This window comes from Lonchura striata, chromosome 4 (assembly GCF_046129695.1).
Source record: "Lonchura striata isolate bLonStr1 chromosome 4, bLonStr1.mat, whole genome shotgun sequence".
NCBI classification, from domain to species: Eukaryota; Metazoa; Chordata; class Aves; order Passeriformes; family Estrildidae; genus Lonchura; species Lonchura striata.
This window is the reverse complement of record NC_134606.1, coordinates 34,726,642-34,734,462: the sequence shown is the minus strand read 5'-3', so window position 1 is coordinate 34,734,462 and position 7,821 is coordinate 34,726,642.

Genomic DNA, 7,821 nt, shown 5'->3' with positions numbered 1-7,821 from the left:
AATCAAGGTTACACACGTTATGGAGTAAAAATTTTAAACTTGGAAAATACTAATGCCAAATGTCATAAGCAGTTTCTGCTTTATAAGTAGCACTTTCATTACTATTACAGTTTAAGTAAGTTTAGGCAGAGCATTCCCTTCAGACTGAAATTAATATTTATTTTCCAATAGGTCCCATTTGGTTTAGAATCAACAGATTTTATGCCTGGTTTCATGCCTTTAAATCCTTATTTTAAATAGTTTTTTAACCAGGTACTTGTTAAAGACAGGCATGGCATTTGATGTCAATACAAATTCAGCAAATAAATTACTAGAATACTACTTATTAATTCACTGAGGTACAACTAAATTTACACTAAAAATATGCACTCAAGTTTTAGGACATGACTATATCACAGCTGTAACTACAGACCTTTACAATTATACACCTATTCTGTATCCACCTTCCTACATAAAAAGGTGTTAGTTCTTACTTGTTTTTCTGGAATGGAAACTTACATAAGAGTAATTTACCTCAATGATGCAAAGAGACTTTCAAAGAAGCAGAGGATACCTTCCTTAATATCTGTATGAATGATGATCATTAGTGGCTAAGCATCTTTCACATGAAATCAAAAGGTATTGTAAAGTCTTTAACAGACTTCACAGCAAACTGAACATTCTAGGAGATTTAAAATTCTTTTCAGTGCCTCTTCTTGTACCTTTTGCAATTTCTGCAATTCAGCTTGCTGATGATAGGCAGAGTTTATCATCCAGTGTAACTTAATATTCTGCATGTCTGTTTTTATTTCTCTGATACCTGAAAGATTGTTTATGTCAAATTTTTACTTGACTATTCAAAACATACATTCAAAATTAATTTAGAAGTGTATAGCAATGCACTATAATTTATATTAGTGGAACGACAAAAGCCAATCTAAGGAGAGAACCCAACAAATTATTTTCCATATGAAAGCTTATTAAAAATGCATCAAGCACATTTGCAGGTGAGCAAAATTCAGAGTGTACACAGTATTGTCTAAACACAGTGCTTTAGTTATTTAACTTACTAAATTGCCACTGCTGTAGGAAGTGCAAGTCCCTGCAGAGTTTGTATGCTTTATCATTTTTTATTATAAAATCAACTTCAAACAACATGACTGTCTTTCAGCAATTAGCCATGTGATATGTTCATACTATGAAAAGGTGCTAACACTACTCATCTTTTAATACTAAGGTTTTAGGTGTGTCTTCTTAACAGGGAGATGGCAGAGTAAAGAGCAGTCTCGACTCTGAGCAGCTGAGCCTGATTTAAAGGTGGTATGAACTGTGTAGTTAGGAACACTGAAGGAGAAATTGAAGCAAGAATTCCTCTGTTTTGGCAGAGGAGAAAGTCCATTTGACTGGTTCAGCTACTTACGGAGCTGAAATCTAAGTCAGACACTAAAAAAGCCTATGTGGTCTAAATAATCATCTACCATACACTTCTGTAGCAAACGTGAATTTAGATTTTTCTTCTGTCTGTTTTCTTTAAACATAACTTCTTTTGTTCTATCACAGTACTCATGATGACAGTGACAGTATTATTTGATGTGCAAAAAATCCTTCATCATTTATTAGAGACAAGGACACTGCAGTATGGAAGAGACCACCTGCAATGGGGTAAACTGAGAAATGCATTTTAAGCTTTATTCAAAAAACAATGCACAGGGATCATCAGCTTTGTGCCCCATCCCCAGTTAAGCAGCATTTGCAAAGTGTTTTTGCTCCAGCTAGCTGACTTTTGAAAAGTACAATATTAGCTTAGGCTAACATTATTTTAAACCTAAGGCAATGGCAATATCCATTAAGAACAACTAGAGAAAAAAATAATGCATAACCTCTCATATAAATAATTCAGACTACATTTCTCAACTATAAATAATTCTATACCAGCAAAACTACAAAGGTTTTAACAAAAAAGAAACAAAATCCAAGCATTTTTAAATGTATTAAATGTGTTCTAGAACTTCAGGATGACCTAAACAAGAAAATGAAAATTTTGAAATGTCTTTAGAAAAACACTGAAGTTACAAGATTTCTATAAACAAACTAAAATTTTAACTTCAATTTTAAATCTAGACTACATTTGAAAAGCAACTCTGCAATATAAAAGTTAAACTCATTACTACAGTAATACTGCTGAGCCTGTGGAAGTGAAAAATACATTTAACCAAAGTTCCACTCAAGGCAAAGATGGTGGACTGTTGGGAAATTTCTTAAGGATGGTCCTTTCACGTGAAGTGGTCTTGAATGTAACTGTGTAACTTTGATTATAACTGAGAAATAACATTTAAGTCAATGCTTGGCCTTGTAGAGGATAAAAGTAAAAAATACACTCAACACTAAAATGCACAAACAAGCTTAAAATCCATTTGTATGAACAAGCAATTAGAAAAATAATGCACTTGCTTTTTTATTACTGCACACATGGAATATATAATTTATCCTTTGCTTCTCAGGCAGCTCATGTTATTTGCACTGTATTTGCCACTTCTCAGCTTCCTTCCAAGGTTCAGTCATCACCTAGTATTTCAACACTGTACAGTTTCATCTAGAAATCCAAGCAATGTCTCATGCTACACTTCACTAGAAAAACAGAATATACTTATTTTTAGTCAGTCCAAAGTCATTCAATGGGACAAGGCTTTACAATTAAAAAAAACCACAAAACAAAAAACAAACAACAAAAAAACCCAAAACCCAAAAACTAAAAAAAAAAACAAAAACCAACCCTTCCATAAAAGTGGGCTTTCAGCAAATGCATTTCTTAAGTATACCAGAAGAAATATATCTAATATTATCTTATCCCATTCTTTTATCAGAAATTACTCAGGATTGTGGAAAGTAATTTAAACCAGTGTCAGATGCTAAAAGTAGCAACAATGTTACACAAGTTCACAATAAGGACTGAAGGTTTCAGAAAGTTACCTTTGAAACTGTTATATCTTTGCAAGACCCACCGAAAAGGAATTAAAAGTCAAGAAAACCCCACCACACATAAACACACCAGAAAATATGTTTTCCTTTTGCAGGGGAAATGCACTAAACATTTAGCTACTAAAGGTTCTTGGATTCCCACAGAGCCAAATCCTGACAAAGATCAGGTAATCAAAGCAAGGTGTAACCACACAAAATATCCCTCTACAGCCTGGCTTTGGTATTTTTGGACACAGCAATGTAGAATGAGACATAAACATAGAAAAAAAATTTGCCATAAAACTATTCAGATATGCAGATATTACAGCACATACAGATGTTTCAACTATTTATATTTTGCTAATTATAATTTGTTTTGATAAACTAGAACATAAATTATTCAGCTATGGATTGAAACAGAAGGAGAAAAGTAGTTATGGGACAAACTAGAAGGTGGAATTCAGGTGAGGGGAATAAAACCCTGGAGCTATAGTGCAGAAAAGGAGGTTCCTCCCTCCGCCAGCCCCCAAAAAACTGGCATGACTACTAACATAAAACTTTATTTAGCAGATCTCAGGTGGTGCTAGTTTGAATGTAATACATTAGGTACTACTGAACTCAGTCCCTGATAACGATTACCAGCTGCAATTCAAACAACTCTTGTTTCCTCCTCATTGCTCTGCACAAGCTACATTTGGGTGCTGCCTAGAACACTTTACTTTCAAATTCAGTTTAAAGCCTTATTGATTGCACATGGTGGATTAACTTAATTTAATTTATTGTTATACCAACACATGAAGCACATGGAAAAATTCAAGCACTTCACCTTTGTTCCTAAAGTCTCTATATGCCATATAAAGCCTATTTTTCATGTATCCATTTAGCTGTATCTATTGTGAAATCTTAAAATATGGTATGCAGGACTGACAGCTTTAATGGCAATAAATAAAAAAGAAACAACATTCCTGAGATAGCACTATTAATCAAGTTGCACTTTTTTATTTTGCCAAAAATACTAGTGTTAATTGCAAGGCTTCAGGTGACAATCAGCTAACAGGCTCTGCTGATTGAGAGGCGTCTTTTAATGACAGTTTAGGCAATTAGATTCATGCTATATTTAGAGCTTGTTTGGGCTGCTGGATTGAAAAAAGTAACAGAAAAAAACCCTTGCAACTGAGGTTGGGATTGTTTCCTAGGAGCAGGAATGACTGGGGGACACACAAAATCCGCAGCTCTTGGATTCTACTCCTTTAGTAGCTGAACTGCAGGCTCAGCCACCAACTGGCAGCAGGCTGCATTTGCTCATGGTGAGTCAAGAACCAGCCATACTCAAGTGTTTTGTGCTAAACAAAGCACAACTACATCAACTTTGAAAATGAAAGTATACCCAACTTAAACTATTTATTTAAAATCAAGTGTATGTGTCATTACTTTGCTTTATTGAAAGCTGCTAAGTTAGAGAATAGTGTACATATCCACTGAAAATATTATTTCCTAGCTATTGCAAATAATAAAAAGATTTTGCAGTGCAAACACACAGTAAGGTCAAAAGAAATGATCTTCAATTTTTCATTACATCCATTCACATATAATTTTACCACCATGGTAAATACTTTATAGTAATGGTAATTTGTTCTATAATTTCTTTGCAGGCCTGCCAGATGATCGTACTCTCTTCTCTGGTACAAATGCAAGTCCAGAAATTTGTTTGGTCAACTAGAACTATAATTTTTCCAGAAGTTTTGGAAGACTTAATAGAGATGTGAGTTTGAGGCAGTCAAGATGCAGGAAAATATATATTCAGATTGCAGAATAAAATAAAACAATTCCCACTTATTCCCTGCAATAAAAATGAATGAATGTAGCTGTTTCAGTTACAAAATATCCTGAAACATAAATTTAAGGTGCTTAGCCGTATGATTAAGACAGATGGCACTCACAATCTCTCACCTAAATCCGTGTGCACTTTTCAGCCTGTAACACTGCTTTACCAGATAGCTCACCCTGAAGCATCGTTTCCGAACACGTTTCCATAACCCTGTTAAGTAAGGCTGAAGTAAACATTCTTGGATGTAAGAAAGATATAGTGATCATTAATTAATTACTGAGATTACAAAGATATCTGCTAAATTGTTATCCTGTGGACAGGCTGCTAACATTGCCAGAATATCATTACAAATACTGAAATTTGTTACCTATAAATTCCACATACGGGATGGCAGACCTGAAACTGTGACTGTATAACGAAAAGGGTTGTGCTTAGGCTGGTAGTCTCCCATATTTGGTTTGAGAATAAAATATACTCATTCTGGGAGAAAAGACACCTAGCTTGTCATTCTGAGGCACAAGATATGTATGCTGTTAGTTGTTCACTATTAAGTCATAACATTATTGGAAACAGACACTTGTTAAAATCAAAATGTCGTAAGTGGGAAGTTAAAAGAACCACACTGATAGCAAATTCTTGTAGTCAGAAGTTTTGCCAGAAAGTTCCTTAATGCCTTATTAGTGAACCATTCAGGAATTTGGTCTGTTTTCTGAGTTCTGCAGGAATTCAAGGAATGCTTACCAGGTGCTTACCACATACTGGTAAGAACCAGAGGAAAGGGTTAAAACCAGAAGATGTGGTGAGGAGGAGGGAATAGTTTTGCTCCAGGTGACCTTGCAGCTGGGATTGCTAAAAATGTCAGTGTAGGAAAAACTATTTCCATTTATTATGCCTAGTGTGGTTTATCTTCTGCCTGTTTTAAGTGGAATTCCTGTGAACATAACACACTCTCACAGACATGCACAAAGCCTTCTGTAGTATTAAGGCAGGCAGAGACCCCCCTGGTGCCCATTAGGGTGAGCTAAGCCCAAGGAGCCTGTGTCCCTGTGTGTCTCTCCTCCCCTGGGTTGTAAACAATGTTCACAATTAAATAAATCTACTCTGCATTTTAGATGTGGCTTGGTGGTTGCCTTCATTACCTGTATGTGTTGACTCACACATTACCTAACCAGCACTGACAAGAACAGACATGGGTCAGGATGTGTACCCTTAAGGAATCACATGCTGTCTTCCTCATCTCATATTTCTTAATGAGGCTGTTCCGCCTAGTATAAATGAATTGCTACTTATTAAAGGAAAATGAGGAGAAAAAGATTGTTTGGCCTCAGCGTTCTAGGATAATTAGGCAGGTTATTATTTGAACATGGATTTTCATGTTCCACACATAACAGCACAGTCATTAGGAAAAAATGCAAGCCAGAGATGCATGAACTGCCTGCCTGCTGAGCAGCACTCAGTGTGGTGGATCAGCAGGTCCATCCAACAAGGCCCTGGGGTTGAGCTTTGGCACTGTTATCTTAGTAGCAGTGGGGGCTACCACCTTTATGCAATCTCACTAACAAAATCACATACAGATGTGGGATACTTACAAAGCCAGAAAGCAGCAGATGCTACAAAGTACTAAGGTCTCCACAGAGTTTAAAATGTTGGACTCTGGTGTCTAGGTCTCTTTTGGAATTTCCCAAGAAAAGAAAACCTTTCCCTCTTTGGGGCACTCTTAATGAATACTGAGACTAAAGGCTTCAGTAGTACTGTATTATCCAGGGATTTTGATATTTGTTGTGAGAAATACTTCATATATGTGAGAAATACTTTAGAGGCACTTACATAAGATAGTCTATTGGATGACCACATTACCTGAACTTCTAGTATGCATTTCAATTTTTTCCCAAATGCCAAACCTGGAAAAAATATAGGTACAAAGTAGAACATAATGGTTAAGTTCAACACTGACTGGCATATTGTGAATAGCTGCCTGACCAACGTGCAAAAATTGTAATTATAAATGACATTTGGAATATTTATCTGGCATTAGCACTTGTATTTCTCACAGTAAGGCACTACATTATTGTTATAAAAGTACAACTTTATGCAAGATCAAACTTCTATTCCCAAGTCTGAAAGAGTCTTGATTTTTCAAATTAAGTTACAGGGTTATGGCTCTATTCTTGAGTGTGCCTGCAGATGTTATCATAGCTCCACTGAGCATACTGGTGATTGTCTCTTCCCTAAAACTCTTTGTGATTCAGTAACCAGACATCCCCGTGACAGAACTCCCCAAGAATCCAATCTCACAGTCTGTCCAAACACAGCAGTGTTAACACAAAGCACATCTCACAGTGACTTTCAATTAAATAGCCAGTCAAGGAGACTGAATTCAATAGTGCTCACATTTTCATAAAGCATTGTAGTAGCAGCAGCTGTTCTGAAGTCGTAAAGCCTCCTCAGTCAGCAGAAATTCAAATTCACATTTTAACAAAGAGAAGGTGATCCGAAAGTGATATGGGACTCTGCACTTTCCCATCCTGAAAATGGGAAACCTATGGTAGATAATTAAGTATTTACATGACAGAAGATAGAATAAGGAAAACATGACAATAACCTGTTGATAAAAAAAAAAGAATAAAACAACAGTAGATGCCCATCCAGATTTTTCATATCTTTTACTAAATTGTACTGGGGGGAAAAAGAGCAGATAGGCCTCTAGCATGAGGATTGAATCATGAAACCTGCAGAGACAGGCATCTTACTTCAATCTGCAGGAAAATTTAAGAGAGTCTTCTTTTGCCAAACTAAGAATGTGCTGTCACCAGCTGGATAGTTTCCTGTGCTCCTCAGTGTCTACACATTCCTGCATTCGACCTTTTGTTAGTATTAGCAACTGTGTGGCCCTAAAGTAAAATGGAACAGCTCGCTTACATTCTGAAAAAGAAAAAAATACTTTTTTTTAGCCAGGCAGCAAGCTGATCCATTTTCTGGAGCTGCACAATAACCAACCAACTGCACAACTGAAGAGAGAACACATACTATACTCCCACATGTGGGTAATAACCTGC